A 20,035-nucleotide genomic window follows, 5' to 3' on the forward strand; every position below is an offset into this window, starting at 1 on the left:
TATCTCCCTCCTTCTCCCCAGCTGCCTGATTGGTCTTTGACAGACACCTTTTTTACATTTTGTTATCTCCCTCCTTCTCGGAAGGGGGCCGGACATCCTGGAAATTCACCCATTGTCTAAGAAGCCCCTATTGTCTGGAGAGTTCTTAATCATTAGCTGGAACAATGTCCCTCAGGTCCCACATTCCCCCCTTTTTCTTGTGACTATTGATTCCAATCATGGAATCTCAACCTTCTGTTTGTAAACTTTGGTACTGTTGTCTTAACATTAGAACTTGTACAGTACTGATACGTTCTCTAATAAATGCTATCAAGCGATTTAGAACACATGGTCCAAAAGTTAAAATCAACAATAAAACAATAAGAGGTCCCAACAGAGTAGAGATTAAGGTGGTAAACCAGGGGGACTTATCAAACCATGATTGAAACCATCCTTTTTCGTTCTCTCTCTCCCTTTGCCTTTTATCTAAGCGTTCCCTTAGTTTATCCATGGTTTTGGTAATGGTTCCTGAATGATCAATATAAAAGCAACATTCTTCTTTTAGAGCGGCGCATAATCCCCCTTCCTTAAGAAGCAGCAAATCTAGGCTGCAACACCATTTCTGAAAGTGAGGTGAGTGATTCCTTTAGTTGAGTTATGGAACTTTCTAATGCTCGAAGGTCGATGTCTACAGCCTGTCTTAAACTTGCATAATACTGGGGTTGTTGTATGAGGGCTGTGGTTCCTGTTCCTATCCCGGCAGATATTCCTAGTCAGTCAGTAAAGGCAGTAAAACCAAAATTATAAGTCTTAGGTTCGTAGAAGCTTGAGTTTGAGCGGGTTGTCGGTTCTTTGGGCCCGCCATCCTGATGATGCCGTCGCTGGTGCAGCCTTCACATGTGAAGCATGGATCCAGGCAGCGATGCCGTCCACTTTTATGGCCGTTGGGGTGGTGAGGAGGACGGTGTATGGTCCTTTCCATCGAGGTTCCAACATCTGGGTTCGATGCCGACGGACGTATACGGAGTCTCCGACTTGGAAAGGATGAGTTTCTCCCGGTGTTCCCGGTTGGTAGGCCTTGGCGAGTTGGGACCATATTTCTTTCTGGACCAATTGGAGTCCCAGTAGCCTAGCATATAAGTCAGTGTTATTTTGACAATCAGGTTTTATTTCTTTTCCTAAAGTGAGGAGGGGAGGCGGGGCACCATATAATATTTCAAAAGGAGTAAGATGGTATCGGGAAGGTGTATTTCTAACCCGGAATAGGGCCAAAGGAAGGAGCACCGTCCAATCGGTACCGCCAGTCTCCAAGGACAATTTAGTTAGGGTCTCTTTTAGAGTCCTATTCATTCTTTCTACCTGACCTAAACTTTGGGGTCTATGGGCACAATGTAATTTCCAATCAGTCCCCAAATATCTGGCCACATCCTGACTTACCTGGGCGACGAAGGCTGGACCATTATCAGACCCTATTACCTTTGATGCTCCAAATCAAGGAAAAATTTCTTCTAAAATCTTCTTGGCTACTACAGCAGCTGTTTCTTTCTTTGTTGGGAAAGCCTCTATCCATCCTGAAAAAGTGTCTACAAAAACTAAAAGGTATTTATTACCGTACCTTCCAGGACGTACTTCGGTAAAGTCCACTTCCCAGTAAGTTCCTGGGCGGTCCCCCCTGAGTCTCTTTCCAGTTTCAAGTTTCCCTTTGTGAGCATTTACCTGTTGACATGGGACGCATTCCTGCACAATTTGTTCAGCTAATTTTGTCATTCCAGGGGTTTCGTACCCGGCTTTTTGTAACAAGGCTACCATCTTTTTAGTCCCCAAATGTGTCCATCTGTGCATCTGTTGTAACATGGATTCTGCTTGCTGAGGGGACAAAGTTCCTTTTGTTGTGGCCGGGATGATTTCTTCATCGCGGCCTGGTTTTTCAGGAACTTTATCTGACAGTCCTAAAATAACTTCTCCCGATGCTATTTCTCGGGCCACTTGGTCAGCCATATTATTTCCCCTAATTATTGGGGTATTTCCTTTTTGATGTCCAGGGCAGTGGATGATACTGACTTTAGTAGGAAGCATGAGTGCAGTCAACAAAGCCACGATTTCGTCTTTGTTTTTAATTTCTTTGCCACCTGAAGTTAGTAGCCCTCTCTGTTGGTAAATGGCACCGTGGATATGAGCGGTAGCAAACGCATATCTACTGTCTGTGTAGATGTTTACTTTTTTATTCTCTGCCATCTCTAATGCCCTCGTCAGGGCAATTAATTCAGCTCGTTGGGCTGAGGTCCCTTGTGGTAGCGCCGCTGCCCATATGACTTGATTTCCGTCTACCTCGGCTGCCCCAGTTCGACGCTTACCTTCCTCCAGGAAACTGCTCCCATCCGTGAACCAGGTGAAATCAGCATCAGGGAGGGGCAGGTCCATCAGATCTGGCCTACTGCCGTGTGCTGCGGCCAGTACTTCCTGACAATCATGTATGATGGTGGAGCCTTCCAAGTCAGGATCAGGTAGCAAGGTGGCTGGATTGAGTCCTGTGGCTGGAGCAAACTTGATGCGATCTGAGTTTAGCAACAGGGTTTGGTAATGGGTCATCCTGGCATTAGTTAGCCACCTATCCGGTGGTTGACGGACTACATTTTCCAGGGCATGAGGAGCTGTTATCGTTAGATTTTGTCCTAAAGTTAGTTTGTCAGCATCTTTGACTAGAACGGCCACTGCAGCGATTATCTTTAAACAGGTCGGCCATCCTGATGCCACAGGGTCCAATTTTTTTGACAAATAAGCAACTGGGCGATTCCAGGGACCCAATTTCTGAGTCAATACTCCTTTTGCAATGCCCTTATTTTCGGCCACATATAAATGAAAAGGTTTGGTTACATCTGGCAGTCCTAGGGCTGGAGCTGAAAGTAAAGCTCGTTTGATTTGGTCAAAAGCCCGTTGTTCCTTATCGCCCCAAATGAAAGGAGTGCTGTTTTTGGTTAGGGGGTACAATGGGGCTGCCAGCTCAGCAAACCCTGGAATCCATAGTCTACAGAATCCGGCCGTCCCCAAAAATTCTCTAACCTGCCTGGCGTTTTTGGGAGCCGGAATTTGGGCCACCGTATCCTTTCTGCTCTCCGTGAGCCATCTTTGCCCCCCTTTTAATAGATACCCCAGGTAACTGACCTGTTGTTGGCATATTTGTGCTTTCTTGGCTGAGGCTCTATATCCCAGGGTTCCAAGTTCCGTTAACAGTTTTTCAGTACCCTTGATACAATCTTCTTGGGTCTCAGCAGCTAATAAAATATCATCAACGTATTGGAGTAATGTTACCTGGGGATTTGATTCTCTATATAATGCCAAATCCTGATGGAGGGCTTCATCAAAGATGGTCGGGGAGTTCTTAAATCCCTGAGGTAGCCGTGTCCATGTCAGCTGACCAGACATTCCCGATGTTGGATCTTTCCATTTGAAGGCAAAGTAGGGTTGGCTCAGGGGAGAGAGTCTTAAACAGAAAAAAACATCTTTAAGGTCCAAAACAGTATACCACGTATGTTGAGGTGGAAGAGTGCTCAGGAGGTTGTAAGGGTTTGGAACTGTGGGGTGGAGGTCTGCCACCCGTTTGTTTACCTCTCGTAGATCCTGCACCGGCCGATAATCATTTGTTCCTGGTTTCTTTACTGGCAGGAGAGGGGTGTTCCATGCTGATTGACATCTTATTAAGATGCCCAAGTCTAGTAGCCTCTGTATATGGGGACGGATACCGTCTTTGGCTTCTCTACTCATGGGGTATTGACGGACTGTTATTGGGGTGGCAGTTGCCTTGAGTTCCACTAGCACCGGGGGCCGATTTTTGGCCATCCCCATTCCGGCAGTTTCTGCCCAGGCTTGAGGGAACCGAGTTACCCAATTAGTAACATTAACTCGTGAGGATGAAGGCTGCTCGTATAATTTATATTCATCTTCTAATTTCATAGTCAATATTTGAAGTAACCTTCCCTTATTATCAGTTATGGTGGGACCTTCTGGCTGAAAGTGGATTTGAGCCCCTACTTTGGAGAGTAAATCTCTTCCCAGCAAAGGATAGGGGCATTCCGGAATAATCAAAAATGAATGGGTTACTCGTCCAATCCCAAGATCTACTGTCCTTCGTGTGGTCCATGAATATTGTTTATTCCCAGTGGCTCCTTGTACCCATGACCTTTTAGCTGAGATAGGACCTTTTGAGTGGAGAAGGACGGAGTGCTGGGCTCCGGTATCTACCAAAAATTGAACAGGTTCCCCCTCCACTTTAAGAGTTACCCGGGGCTCGGGGAGAGGGTTCGAGCCCTGACTTTCCTAGTCTTCTTCTTTCAATGTTAAGATTTTGTTTTTGGTTGGCCTTCCTCCATTCTTTTTCTTAGGGCATTCTCTCGCCCAATGTCCTTTTTCTTTACAGTAGGCACATTGGTCCTTGTCTAATGGCCGCCTTCTGTCTGCCGTTCGCCCTTCCTGCCTATTTCTATCCCCTATATTTCTTCCTCCAACCACAGTGGCCAGTATCTTACTTAAATTCCTCTCCTGTCTCTTATCCCGTCTTATTTCACGGGCTTCCTGCTCTTTCTGCTTTCTTTCTTCCTTCTCTTCCTCTGTTTCTCTTTTGTTACATACTTTATCTGCCTCTTTTACTAACTCCTGAAGCGAAAATCCCTGCAAGCCATCTAGCCTCTAATTTCTTCTTAATATCAGGGGCCGCTTGATCTATGAAAGCCATTGCTATAGTAGCCCTATGTCCCTCCGAAGTTGGATCATAAGGGGTAAAGCGTTTAAAGGCTTCCATTAAACGTTCCAGGAACACAGTTGGCGATTCCTGGGGCCCCTGAGTTACTTCCCTTACCTTAGCCAAATTAGTGGGCCGTCTGGCCGCTCCATGGAGACCCGCCACCAGAGCCTGGCGATACATTTTCAGGCGCTCCCTACCTTCCGGGGCATTGAAATCCCAGTTTGGCCTGACGAGTGGGAAACCAGCATCAATCTCGTTAGGCAGCTGGGTAGGTTGCCCATTGGCGCCTAATACATTTTTTTCTGGCTTCTAAAAGAACCCGTTGCCTCTCCTCAGTCGTTAGGAGAGTCTGGAGCAGCTGCTGACAATCATCCCATGTGGGCTGGTGGGAGAAAACAAGAGATTCTATTAAAGCGGTAAGGGCCTGTGGATTTTCGGAAAAAGTTGGGTTATGCATTTTTCAATTATAAAGATCTGCAGAGGAAAAGGGCCAATATTGGAGAGGTCTATTCCCTTGGCCATCGGGGGGGCCATATTCTCTAAGAGGTAGGGCAGTGGAGTCCGGGGAGATTGCCCTCCGGCTCCTAGTGCCCACTGAGGGACCCCTTTCTTCTTCCATGATGGTTCCCTTGGTGCCGAGGGCAGTGGAGCTGGGGGTCCTCTAGGTGGTAGGGGATTCGGGGCCGGAGGATAAGGGGGTGGGGAATCCAAAAGAAGCAAATCGGACTGCGGGTCAGGATAAATCGCCTTCGGTAGATCCGGGGCGTCGGGTAGCTTCTCCGTGTTGGGGTTTTTCTTTAAGGCTAATATCTCCGACGCTGCTGATGTTTGCGCGGACGTACCTGTTGAGGAAACAAAGGGCCGGACCCACGGAGGTGGGGAGAGAATTAAATCTTCCCAGACCAAGACATATGGTACTTGGTCTGGATGTCCGTGGGGATCTATATTAAATATCTTAGACTTCAGTAGCTTAATCTTGTCTAATAAAAAGGATCCTTCGGGGGGCCATCCTATCTGAAATGTTGGCCATTCAGAGGCACACAAAGTCTGCCACTTTCCTTTCTTTACCTCTACCGAAAAATTATGGGCTCTGGCCCGAACTTCGGTCCAATAGCTTAGGGTAAGGGAAAGAGGAGTCGTCATAGTTTGTCCCATTGTCGTCCGTCAGAGAAGAATAGACCACAATACAGAAACAGTTAAAACTCCACGAAACACATATACGTATGGGCCACCGCGAGCTCGCTTCAAAACCGAAACTTCTTCAGATGGCAGTTACCACCAAGGGAACTGCCGAAACCGAGTGAAGGGGAGACAGAGTTTGCCTCTCCTTCCAGATGAGCCACCAGGGCGTCCCCTAGGGCTCATGGACGCCGGCTATTAGCACGTCTGCCTAGCCAGAGGTCCGATACAGATTCCATAATAAGCCGATTCTTACGGCTTTCCTCCGATAATTGCCCACAAAGAACAAGGGACAAACAGACAATCAAGCTCGAGCTTACCTGGTACCTCCAACTCCCGATGTTCTTGTGGTCCGGGGCGAGTGGAATCCCGGGCGAGCCCCCAAATGTTAGACCTGCGCGGTCTCCTAGGAGTTTCGACTCACCCAGGAAACAACAAGAGTCGGAAGTCGATGCAAAACGCAAGAGGTTTATTGAAGGCCGGTGCACCGGGGTTCCTTGGTCCTCACGCAGGAGGTCGAAGAAGGAACCCTTTTGGGCGCGAATATGTCAGTTTTATAGGTTCCCACTTCCCCGTATGTAAATTATAGATTTGGTTGTGTTCTCCTGCTGATTGGTCCCGGCTTAGGCTCGGACCAGAGAGGGAACTTGTCCCCAGCTGCCTGACTGGTCTTTGACAGACACCTTTTTTACATTTTGTTATCTCCCTCCTTCTCCCCAGCTGCCTGATTGGTCTTTGACAGACACCTTTTTTACATTTTGTTATCTCCCTCCTTCTCGGAAGGGGGCCGGACATCCTGGAAATTCACCCATTGTCTAAGAAGCCCCTATTGTCTGGAGAGTTCTTAATCATTAGCTGGAACAATGTCCCTCAAGTCCCACATCAGCTAGTGGTAGAGCTGACAGAATTTATCTAGTTTTCATAATTTACAGCCCATCCCATTACATTTAGGCATAGTACCTACATGAGCCATACAATTAAATGTTGACTGAAAAACAATGCACAACCTAGAAATTGAGAATTATGTTTTATGTGGAGGACATACTGAGGACTGAAGTCAGGAGACAGCCTCTCAGATAGCTCTGAGGGACTGTTCTGAAGAGGTAAGGGAGGGCACAGGGTATTTAGAGGTTCTTGCAAAAAAAAAAAAACCAGGTAGTTGGAACATCAAAAGATTACTGTTAGTTAAAGAAACTAGACATCTTAAGTTAATAAATGTAGCACTTTTCTATATATGATGAGATGCAAGAATCTGGTCTCCTGGAAATCAGTCCCTTGATGTTCACTTTAATTATCTAGGGCCAGTATCCTGTTTTCTCCATCCTGAATCCCCTCAGGGTGCTGCGTGTGGCTTCAGTGGCTGATGGCTTGATGGCTATAACATCCTGTGTTACTGATAAGGCTGGCTACATTCTTTCTCCACAGAAATGACTTGACTATGGATAGTGAATCTGTGGATTTGCAGCATTTGCAGCTGCATTTGGAGCATTTTTATAAGGACAAAGTTAAGGCAATTTCAGAATCACTAGCGGCTAAAATTGCTATTTACACTTTTCCACTGGTAGGTAGTAATCTGCTGTTGCTGTTTTCAGTAATCTGCTGTTGCTGTATTCCCAAGGGATAACAAAAGCCATTTAATTCAAGAAAAATGTAAAATTTAGCACAATGCAGCTTCCACAAAACCAAACACACAAACACACAGCCAACTCTCGCAGATATGAAGTAGTAATCTAAAATAGAATCCTGGAACTAATTGCAAAACAAGAGCAAATGTACTCATATTGGATCATTTTATTCTTTTATTAATGTTTGATACATATATGTATTTATTACTAAAATTCAAAGTTGCTATATGGGCCGCGCGCGAAGACATGGGGGAGAAGCTGGAGCTGAGGCTGGAGTCGCTCTTGGGGACCGAGCCCGCCGTCTGCCCGTGGCCGCTGCCGGTCTACGTAAGTGCCGCCCGTCCCCTCCTCCCGGAACCCCGCTCCTCTTCCCCAACGGCGCGCGCTGAGCCCACTGAGAAACGGAGCGACTCGAGTCGCCAGACCCTCTTTGGAGCCCCCCTTCCCGCCCCGCCGTGGTTCTCCGCGGCAGTTTCCAGCCCCCGCGCGCAGCGTGGGCAGAGGGGAGCCGGCGCCGGCCGGGGGGCACAGACTCGGCCGCGGGGACCCCGCGCTTCTGCGGGGCGCCCGAGCCGGTCTGCGGTTGGCTCTGCAGGGCTGGGGACCCCGGTCCCCCCGGGCCTGGAATGTCGGCGGGCTTGCCCTTCTGTACTTTAGGATCTGACATGTAGGGTTTCTTTTTCCTGGTAGTTTATTCTTAGCGCCGTCAACGTGCTTAGTTTTTTTTGTTTGTTTTTTTTTTTCAGGTCACCCTTCCTCCCTCTCTCCAGTTTTTTTGTGTTTCTGTTTTGTTTTGTTTTAGTTAGGCATTTTGTCCCTCTGATCTTGAGTGGGTGGGCTGGCAGGACACTTGGAGAGGAGGCGTTCTGTCCCCTGATCTTGAGTGGCCTTTGGAAAATGACAGGCCAGACGGAAATGTACACAGGCGTCCGGTGATTCCAGAAATGCAGGGTGTCGGGCTAGATGGGCGCCTGGCCTCTCGTCCCCCGTGGCGGCGTGGTGCGCGTGTTCCTTGTCTCAGGGTTTACGCTTGGGCCCCGCAGCCCACCTTCCGAAGGGAAAGCGCAGCGGGCGCCTTGGGCCGGCGCCTTTGGGGCGCCCTTTCGTGCGCTCGGCTTGCGGGGGACCGGCCTCCAGGCGACCCGGCGGGGAGGCCCGCGCGACCCGGCCCTCGCGTGGGCTCCGTGTGTGTCAGTTTGTGGAAAGTGTGTCGCGGCCGGGGTCGGGGTCGGGACGCTGGGACCACCTGGGAGCCGATGTAGAGGGATATGATTTCCATTTTCAAGGCGCATTCATCCTATGCAGGGAGACAGCCTAACATAAAATTTGCCTAACAAAAAATATATTAACAGGTGGAAAGACTATCTCCCAGTTGAACGGCGGATGCCTGGGACTCGTTTCATTGCTTTCAAAGTTCCTTTTAAAAAGGTGAGCAAAAGTTAATACCGTATTCTTCCAGAAATCTGAATTCACCATATAGAGCCCTGGCTCTCAAGCCCGTCGTACTCCATTTTCCCTTTTTATAGCAAATACTTTTTAATACCTCTTTTACTATCCAGAAATGGGATTCATAGACAAATACAACCAACTTTTGTACTTAATTAAAAAACAATGCAATGCCCTAACTATAAATAAAGAATAAAGTAATTTATAAGAAAGTAATATGTATCTCAGTATGTAAATGTTTGGGGATGACTATACTAGAAATAAAGAAATAGTCAGTTACTTGTAGCATGAATGCAATAAACTATGGACTTTGATTGGTAATGATGTGTCAGTGTTGGTTCATGAATTCTAACAAATGAAGCACACTGGTATGGCATGTTGATAATGGGGAAGGCTGTGTGGGATGAAGGAGAGAGGGTATAAGTGGGAACTGTGTACATTTTGCTCAGTTTGGCTGTGAATCTCAAACTGCTCTAAAACGAGTCTACTAATTTTAAAAAAAGTATGTGTTGCTGACACTTGAATAACCAAAGAGATCAATGGAACAGGGAACATGTATAAGCCAAATACATGAAAGAATATTTAGCAGTGAAAGCCATCCTTCCTATATGTAGATATTCAAGAAGTATTTATTTCTGTGTCTATTTTCAGGCACTCTGCTTGGAGCTGGCAATACAGTGGTAGGCAAAATGGATGTGGTCCCTGCCTTCTGGGAGTTTAGAGTCAGGTTAGGAGACCAACATGAAATAAACAAACACAGAAATAACTATATAGAAGTGAGCTTATTTTCTTCCGTCTAATCTCTCTGGAAGAAAGGATTGTAATATCGCTTGTAAACTCCAGAGGAGGAAACTTTACTTTGAATCTCATATGTTAGCATCACAGGGTTTGAATAAATGGATAATGTAGTACAGGATTTTAAACATATGTTCTTCCTTATTTTATTCTTTCTGACAGAGTTTTGAAAAGAATCTTGCTCCAGAAGAACGTTTCTCCCCCTTGGATCTCTTAACAAAATCCAAGGACGGAATGAAGAACTTGGGCTGATTATTGACTTAACAAATACTCGCTATTACAAGCCAGAGGTAAATGGAAGCCGTAATTGAAAATGACCTTCTTTCTGATACTGTAATAATTCATAGTAGTTCAGTAGTTATCATCTTATGCTAAGGTGAATCCTGGCCTTCTCTCGTGGGTTCAAAAAGGGAAGCTAGTGGTTTCCTTAAATACACGTTTGTAATTGCTGTTTCAAAATGAGATTTAAAGATATGAATTGAACTATAGTATTTGGCAGTAGGCTCTAGATATGCTTAAGAAATTCTATAAGCTTCCATGTTCTATATTTTGAAAATGAAGTAAACTTTTAGTAGTTACAGTAGTATCCTAAAAAGAAAGAAAGGTATGTCCATTATGTCTTTAGCACTTATTTTAAGCAGTTGCCTGAGCGTGTTTAAGCATCACTGTAAAAGACAATTGTTCTCTAAGTTTTATGCTTCCTTTTCCTAATGCCTTCTGATATAGTACAGAAACCCATATATTCTCTTGGCCCATGTAGGACATTCCAGTGCAAAAGAATTATCCTTCTTCTGACCTGTTCCATGGCCTTGGGAGACAGTAACACCTAATGTCTTTTAGTATTTATAGAGCAGTTTGCCATTTAGAAAGTTCTTTCATATCCATTGACTTAGTTAATCTTCACAGCAATATTTTGCTCTTGAAGTGGAAGTAGTACTGCTATCTCCTACTGAGTGCTTACCCTGCACTAAGCTCAGAGGATAGACAACTACAATTACTAATTTTACAGATGATGAAACTGACTCTCGGAAAAGGAAGAATTGGAATTTCAGCTCTGTCATTCCTTTTTTTTATTGTGGTAAAATATAGAGAAATCATATTTATTTTAACCATTTATAAATATGCAGTTCAGTGGCATTAAGTACAGTTACAGTGTTGTGTAACCATCACCGCTGTCTATAACCAAAACTTTTTCATCATCCTCGACAAAAACTCTGTAACCATCAAACAGTAACAACCCCATTTTCCCTCCCACCAACCCTTGGTAACCTCTATTCTACTTTCTGTCTCTGTGAATTGGCCTATTCTAGGTACCTCGTGTAAGTGGAATCTGCAGTATTTGTCCTTCTGTGTCTGGCTTATTGCACTAGACATCATGTTTTCAAGGTTTATCCATGTTATAGCACGTAACGAAATGCCGTTTCTTTTTTGGCTTAGAAAATCGCATTGTGTGTATATAGACCATAGTTTGTTATTCAACGGTTGATTGACACTTGGTTGTTTTCCACCTTGTAGGTATTGTGAATCATGCTGCTATGATCATTGGTGTACAGATATTTGTTCAAATCCCTGCTTTCAGTTCTGTTAGATGTGCAGCGTAGGTAGTAGCAGAGTTGTTGGATCATACGGTAGCTCTACACTTAACCTTTGAGAAAGTGCCAAACTGTTTTCTACAGTGTCGTCTTGTTTTTAAACAATTATCACAAATTTTAAGCATATACAAAAGTATAAAAATACTGTGAGTGTTCCTTGTATACCCATGAACTCATCCAGCTTTCTTATTTACCAACTGATGGCTGTCATGTTTTATCTGTACCCCCACCTGTTTCACCCCATTCCATATTATCTTGAAGCAGCTCCGAGACAGCATGTAATTACACCTGTACGTTTTTGGTACGTGCATTTAAATATAGGACTTTTATTCCTTAATATCATTTTTTAATATTAAATACCCAGGGAGTGCTCAAATTTGCAGTTGTCTCCTAAACGTCATAAAAAATTGTTTATAAGAATTTTGAATTAGATCCCAATAAGGTCCACACTTTGCCGTGGATTGTTAGGTCTCTGAAGTCTTGTTTCATCTATAGGTTCTCCCTCCATGTCTCTCTCACTTTTTTTTTCCTCCTTGAATTTTGATTTTAAAGAAACCAGGTAATTTTTCCCATCTAGATGTCGATGATTACATTCCATGTGTTGGTAACATATTCTTCAGTCCTTTTATTTCCTGTAAATTGGTAGTTGATCCGAATGAAGCTTGCATGTTTTGTTTTGGCAAGACAGTTTCATAGGTGATGATGTGTTCTTCCATGGAGACATATATAATTGTGTCTTTCTGTGGTATTAGCAGTCACTGATGATTCATACCTACATCCGTTAATTCAGTTGAGGCTTCAAAGAATGGTGAATTCTGTTGTTCTTTTTTTCACTTATTAGCTGGGTATATTTGTACGAGGAGAAGATTCCCCTCATCAACTGTTTGGTTGCCCAGTTGTAGAGGCATGATTCTCTTCTTCTATTTAACAGTTTTCAGAATAATGAGTTGATTCACAAATATCCTCCAGTGGTGACCAGTTTTGTAAAAATTTTATTTACTCCTATCACCGTGGACTCCGTTACAGTTATTATTCTAACTGAGACCCTGTCTTTGGCCAGTTGGAGCTTCTCGGTGACTCCTGAGTCCTTTTGACATGACATCAGTTGTTTCTAGACTTTTTCAGTGGTCAGAGCTAGGAAATATGTATGTTTGTTTTTAATATTTTTAAAATATGTCATAGGTTCCTGCTGCTACTTTCCATTTAAATTCAGAACTAGAGAATTTTTACTTATCCTTTTCTGTCTTCTATTGATAGTCTACTTTCTCCCACCTCAAGAATACCAGTTCTCAACAATGCCTGAAATTGCCTCTATTTCCTAATTCGAATCCAAGTTCTTCTGACTCTATTCTACTACTCTCCTTAAATCACAGCCGCTTTATGGCCCTTGAAATGTAAGATAGAACATAAGTGTAGGTAGAACTGCTTATATCATTTTGAGTTACATGTGCATTCATTCACATAGATTTGCTTTTCCTTTTGCATGCCTGGTAACTGTCCGTTCTGCAGTTTTAATGAAAATCAAGTGATAATTACTGGTTAAAGCAGCTTTGGAAAAAATGGCTCTCATCAGAATGACTGACATACAAAGTTTAATGTACTCTCCTGGTTTATAGTCTGCCTTCTCTAATTAATTTTTTATTCTTTCCCTACAAAGGAAATAATACATATTTTCATGGTTTTGCCTTATAGGACTTACCAGAAACTATTCCTTATTTAAAAATTTGTACAATTAGGCATCAGGTGTCAGATGACGACGCTAGTTTTAAATTCCAGTGTGCTGTTAATGGGTTTCTGAAAGAACATAAAGATAACGGTGAGTTGCTTTTGTTTTTGTTTTTGTTTTTCCTTTACCTGAACTTTGGTATGCATTTTGAGTGGGCTTGGGGGTTTTTAACATTTTTAATAGTTCTGACATTAGTGTCAAGTTGTGTTTGGTAACATTAAGGTGGAAATGTCAGATGGTGCTAATAGAGTACGGTGTTTTTCCTGTTTATGGTCACAAACAATTTAGTTTAGTTTGGAAAGTGATTTTTGTGAGAAATATGAACTGAGCTAGCTTACTTATCTCTTTTTTAAAAAGTTGAATGGAAAATACATAAAAACATAAAAATGTTCTTTTGTCCTATTTATTGGTTGAGAGGTGGAAGAAAAGGTTAAGACGCTCGGGTTCTTAGCGTACATAAAAGAGAAAACAAAAAGCAAAGGTTCCGAGTGAGACAGATCCCTAGAAGCAAAACAAAACAGAGTGGACCAGAAGAGCGGCTTCCTCATCATATATGTGTTGAAGATATTTTTGCCGCTTTTACACTTCGGTGCAAGTGAGGAAGAACACTACCACCTCTTATTCTTATCTTCAGACAGGAAGAACTTAAAAGGCTGGTGTTTTCTTGTTTCCGCTTTAAGATCTACTCTGTTGATAGTAGGTCTTAATAGTGTGTGAATTTTAAGGATCCACTTGCCTTTTTCTAGCATCTAACTATCAGAAGGAACGTGGTGTTTGCCATGTTTTAAGACTGAGGAATCTTTTGTCTTTGGAACACCACTGACGCCCATGTGAAAGTGTTCATTTTGTCCTCTTTCTAAATTTAGCCTGAGGAGTGTGCACTTTATTAAATAAACGTAACAGACAGTAAATATCCGTGTATATATAAAATGATGCACGTATATACATAAAACAGGGAGTAGGGGAGAAGGAATAGAGATGGAGGTGGGAAGATAGGGGATAGGAGGCGAGAGAGAGAGGGAGAGACGGGAATTTCAAGATAAATTTTCATTCTATAACCTGGTTGCTTAATGCAGGTACTAGCTCTTAAATATCTTAAGCCCTATTCACAGATCTTCCGTGTACTTTAGCTTTAAAACTTGAGAGGCTTGGCCTGTCCTGTGATAACCAGGGTGTCTAGAAAGGAGGCAAATTATCTGATTTGTTTAAACTGTAGTCACAGAAATGTTCCCTCTTAAGATGTTAGGGCGCAGCTGCCGGCCTACTCACTTCCTCCAGGCTCCTTTGTGTGTGTTCTGTCTGTTCCGCGTGGGCTAGAAGATCCTTACAAGTGCATGAGAACACATTTGTAAACCTTGATTGTTCACATGTTATACCAAGTGTAGTCCGTTGCATATGCTGACTCCTCTGTGGGTCTTCTGCATGCAGTGGGCTAACTTCACCATGCTGTCTGCCATTGCAGTCTCAGGACCTTAGTTATGATCCATTGGTGACTCTCCTCTGCTGTAAGGCCCTCCCACAGGTGCCAGGCTCACTGATAATGAGGAGGAGACTATACTATGCACTCCCTAGGATTGGTAGAGACTCAGAAAATAAATTGTTTCAGTAAACACCGAGAGCCTTATAGGTTTGTTGTTAGGGCACGGGGATACAAAGGTGAGTAGAAGTCTTTGTTCAGTAGCAACTTACAGTTATCTAGGAAGAGAAACATGTAGTGAGTATAAGTGGGTTAATTATGATAAAAGAATCAAGTGCAGCAGGAACATAGAGGAGAAATTGAGGAAGGCCTGACTGAGGAGACAGCATTTGAGCTGGGCTTGGGGGAAGAGGATTTTGCCGGAATGAGGAAAGGACAGCCCAGGTATTGGGGACAGGTACAGAAGGCACAGGGCTTGAACTTGTGCTCTGGAGGGGCAGCCTCTGGTGTGACTAGAGGGTAGTGTGAAAGGGCAAAGAAGTCATACATTGATTTTCAGCAAATATTTGTATAACACCTTCTAAATTGAAGGCACTGTTCTAGGAAGTAGGAAGAGAACAAAGTTCTTGCCCTTACGTACTTTCCATTATAGTGGGGGAGAGAGATGAATAAATAAGTCAATATATGGAGTGTCAAGCGGTGGTAAATGCTTTGGAGAATAACAAAAGAAGATGAAGAGGTGAGGGAATGTGGTAGGTGATCAGGGAAGTCCCCTCTATTAAGATGTCGATTGAGCAGAGCCTTGAAGTGAGAAACAAGCCATTGGCTATCTGGGAGAGTGGAGATGGGGTGGGAGGGTGTGTTCTGGGAGAGTGGAGATGGGGTGGGAGGGTGTGTTCTGGGAGAGCGGAGATGGGATGGGAGGGTGTGTTCTGAAGCAGAAGGAATAGTAGGTGCAAAGTCCCTGAGGCACGACTGTGCTTGGCATGTTTGAGGAATAGTAAGGAAGCCAGTGTGGCTGGACATGGGAAAGTGAGTGAGGGCAGGACAGTAGAGAATGAGATCAGGGGAGGCTGGCAAGGCAAAGGAGGGAGGTGGATGATGTAGGTCCTTGGAAGTCATAGTTTGAACTTATAATTCAGTTGGAGAGACAGACTGATACTTGTTTATAAAGAGTTCTCAATGCTATGCTAACAACCTGGGCTGTATTCTGTGCTAAGTGAAGATGTTCAAGCAACAGAGCAATCCAGCCAAGTTTATATTTTAGAAAGATAACAGCGTCACTATCCAAGACACGTTGTAGACTATGTATATAGTATGTGTATAGTGTGCTGCTCTTCTGTAAACTACAGGATACCTGTTACGTACAAATACTTACATACAAGATACAAGTGTGAATGTAAGCACTTGGGAAATATCTGGAAGAACCACACAAGGAACTGGGAGAGTCGGACAACTTTCCATGTCCCGTATGATTGGAATTCTGAAGGGTACACACACGAACTAATGGACGTGTGCTACCAGCCTCCGGCTAAGGAGGGAAATTGCAGGCATCAGATAAATCAAGCGCGTTAATCCGCCTGCGTGCGGAGAGTCATCGCGACACGCCCCGCGGTGGCGCATGCGAGGTAGAAGGAGGTCCGCGAGCTGCGTGGGCTTGTGCCTAGGCGCCTGTGGTTCGTGGCCTTGTGCTGGCACCGGGGACGCCGGGTTGGCGACTTTGGCAGTCCTGGCGTTGGGTGGGCGGTATCTTGGGGGTGACATGAGCCAGTTCGTCGGCCATGAGGAAGGGCGGAAAGCACATCCCGGAAAGGTAATACGCCTTGGCCCCTGGGCGTTGCCGGTGGAGCTCAGAGCCCCTGGGCCTGGGCTTCGTCTCTTGTGCTGTCGCCTGTCACAGTGGCCCCCGCGCGCTGGCCCGTCCGCGCTGTGCTAGGGGGTACTGGTCGTCTCGCGGCTCAGTTCACAGTAGCTGAAAGGGACAGTGTGTGATGTTCTGGTTTCTCCCCATCGTTTTAAAAGGGAGGCTCTGGCCATTGCTCCTCGGGTAAAATGCAGGGGGACTGCTTTTTAAGATGGGACTGTCAGTGTTGGGGACCCTCCTAATTACCAGGATGGAATCCCCTTCAGTTCCTCAAGCTGTGTTGTTTAGGCACAGAAAATGTGAGTAATAGTCATTGGAACTAAGTTTGAGTGAAAAAAGGCACCGGTACCGCCGAATTTTCCATTGCAACAGTTGATCTGTGTTGTCTCTTGGAATTATAAAGGGCGTACAGTTGCTTCCTAACCGGTGTCCTTTGAGAGCTCTACCTCTGTACGTTCAAAGGATTAATTTTGAGGCTTTGCTCATACGTGTAGTAAACCCTTTAATTCCCTAAGACCTTCCTTTCCTCCATCTCATACCCCATTAAGCCCGCTTCAGTTTATCTCCTGAATTTCTTCTGAATCTGTCAACTCTTCCTCAACATCCTAATACTGAACTTGCCTGTCTGTTGCAATGAGGTCCTAACCAGTGTCCATATATCTTGCTTCTTCCAATCCATTCTTCACACAAGAAACCTTAAAAGCAAGTTGGGACATTGCTCATAAACATGGCTCAGAAACATTGTTTTGAGAATAGAAAACAAACTGTTGGCCTTTAACACTCTGCGTGGTCTAGAATCCTGTCTGCTTCTCTGCTACGTGGACTCCAGCTTGGTGCCTCTCCAACTTTACTATGGGTATGCCTCTCTTGTGGATCTTGTTAAATGCAGGCTGTAATTCAGTAGTTCTGGGTGGGGCCTGGATGCTGTGCTTCTAACGAGCTCCTAGGTGACGGTGACCCTGAGAGCAAGGGTCCAGCTCCTGCCTTTCTCCCTTCTTTCTGGAAGAGCAGGACGTCTGCCCCCCCACCCCGGGAGGAGAAAACATCCGCAACGTGACTACTAGTAACCAGCTTCCCTCACAGGCAAGGGACCTTTACCACAGCTCCCTACCATTTTGTCTGAGGCGCAGCAAGCCAAAACACTGACACGCTGAGGTTTGCAGCAAAGAGGAGGTTTATTCACAAGGCAGCCAAGCGAGGAAGTGACGTGACAATAGGTCTCAAATCCGCCTCCCCAAAGGCAAGGGGCTTGGGGTATCTATGGGATAAAGAATAAAGAAGCAGGGCAGTATGAGGCATAGGGAGCATGAGGAAAGGTGATTGGAAAAAGGTGTGCTCATCATTGTTCTGAGCTGGTGTAACTAGGCTACGGGGCTCAGCACATTCTCGGGCTGTAGTTTTTGGCCCTCTGATGGCAGGAGGTCAAAAGGCACTGGCCCAGGTGGAAGATCGGTGGTCCTCTCCAGTCTCAACCAGCTCAGCCTAACTAGACACAGCTGATTCCAAGTTCCTGGACAATACCCGGGGCAAACATCTTATTGCTTATGCTACATGCTATTTGGAGGACGTGCAAGTGTTCAAGCTACCTTGAGGAGTGAAGACAGGATTTGACTAATCCTTACACATGGTTTCGCCTCCAGATGAGCAGAAGAGGCCTGTAGGCTGAATCTGGCTCCTGGCACCTGGAATTGGAGGCAGATGGTTTAAAAACAGGCTCTCCCACCCTCTGTGTTATCTTAGGTAGATAGACTGTTGAACCTTCCTGTGTGCCTGTTTCTCCACCAGCAGCATGGGGACACTCAGAGTCCCTCTCTTGGGGGCTGTTATGGGGGTTCAGTGAGATATAGATGCATGCACAGGCACACGGGAGACACCCAGTGTGTGTTAGCTTCATGCTTACTTTTATTAGGAGACCAGTATTGTTAGAAGATTTCTGGTTTGGACAACAAATTAGATAGGTGGTCATTACTATAGTTTATGCGACAGCAATTCACATTACCATTTGCAAAAAAGCAGTTGGTTGTCCAGTGGGGATTATAAACATCCATTTACCATGAGCTACTGAACAGATACTTCACACAGTAACTACTTCAAGTACTATTTAAGATCAATTCTCTATGTTGTCTTAAGCAGTTGTTAACCCCCAATTTCGTGAATAGTACCAAGTAAGGCACTTGAACATCAGCTAGAGCAATCTATTTCACTTAGCAAGCCTAAAGTTATAGTTCAACAATTTTATTTACTGTTCTATGACAAAAATTACTCTCAACAGCTATGCCCTGGATAAGTAATCAGCTAAAGCTAGTTTGACTGACCAAATCTGATTTACTGAGTTAATAAGCCAGTTGATTTAGAAAGGTCTAATGTATATTTCTCATCCATTCAGCATTAAACTGTTTCCCATGCCTAAAATGTCTTTTTTCCCATTCGTACATATCCAAATTCCTACTTCTGTGCCGTAGGGCTTGGCTGAACTACAACTGCCTTTAGTGACACTTTTCTCACCTGCACAATTGGAGATAATTTTAGTCTCCTCAAGACTCCCACGGGGTTACCTCTGTTGTGACACTTGACGATTTGGTGGCATATTTTATTTTATTTTATTTTATTTTATTTTACTTTACTTTAAATAGCCTTCCATTACTCCGTGCACATCAAACAGTAAATGCTTTCTCCTAGTAAAGGTGCATAACAATTTTCTGAACTCTTCTGCTCTGGGCAAGATTCATAAATACACCAGGCAAACATAGTGAAAGAGGAGACAGTACTTGTGTTATATTCAGTTGGGTCTTGATACCTAAGTGTGACTCTTAACCAAGGATTATGCAGTAATTAAGGACACAGGTTAAAGTTGTTTAGAGTGTGTCCTAAAGTCTCACTGGCAGAATTTAAATGTCTACTCTGGAAATTGTAGACCTGAGACAAATTACTTCCCTAAACTTCATTTCCTACATCTGAGGAAGATAATAGTATCTACCTTGTAGTAGACTGAATAGTACCATTGCCCCCAAATGTCCACCTTCTAATCCCCAGAACCTGTGAATGTCACCTTAAATGGCAGAAGGGACTTTGCCAATGGGATGAAAGTAAGGGTTTTGAGATGGGGAGATTCTTCTGGCCTACCTGGATGGACCCAGATGTAACCACTGGTGTTCTCGTAAGAGAGAGGCAGAGGGAGTTTTTACTCCAAAGAGAATGTGATGATGAAGTTGGGGTTGGATTGATGTGGCCAGAAGTCAAGGAATGCTGTCAAGGAAACAGATTCTCCCTTAGAGCCTCTAGAAGGTGGATGGACGGCCTTGTCAACTCCTGGTTCCAGCCCAGGGAAACTGGTTTTGGACCTCTGTCTTCCAGAACCATAAGAGAATGAGTGTGTTTTGTTTTACGCAAGCTCATTGGTAGTAATTTGTTACAGCAGCCATAGGGAACTAATGCGTACCTCATAGGAACTATTTCTCCAATTAAAATGTGTGACTGGAAACACACTTGGTGGCATGTCTGACACCCGGTAGGTATGCTACTGTGGGTAGTTCTTGGAAACTAAAGCCTTGGTTTTTGAGGAATCATCAAAACCAGTACAATGGTTGCCATGTTCCTCCTTGTTCATCCTGGTGACAAACCTGTAGAGAGAGCTCCATCCTTTCCCACAGAATACCCACCCCTAGTACTTACAG

General features: G+C 44.4%; 1 protein-coding gene across 1 annotated transcript in view; it reads left to right on the top strand.

Moving 5' to 3' along the window:
* The window catches only part of LOC307188486 (uncharacterized protein), a 49,892-nt gene that overhangs the window by 16,460 nt on the left and 13,397 nt on the right, over positions 1-20,035 (top strand). Inside the window, exons 3-6 of the mRNA XM_079925639.1 lie at positions 7,742-7,848; positions 8,874-8,949; positions 9,925-10,052; positions 13,047-13,170. The gene's annotated coding sequence lies outside the window, so the exon portion shown is untranslated. The remainder of the gene's footprint in view (positions 1-7,741; positions 7,849-8,873; positions 8,950-9,924; positions 10,053-13,046; positions 13,171-20,035) is intronic.

This window comes from Stenella coeruleoalba, assembly GCF_951394435.1.
Source record: "Stenella coeruleoalba genome assembly, chromosome: 7".
Taxonomy (NCBI): Eukaryota; Metazoa; Chordata; class Mammalia; order Artiodactyla; family Delphinidae; genus Stenella; species Stenella coeruleoalba.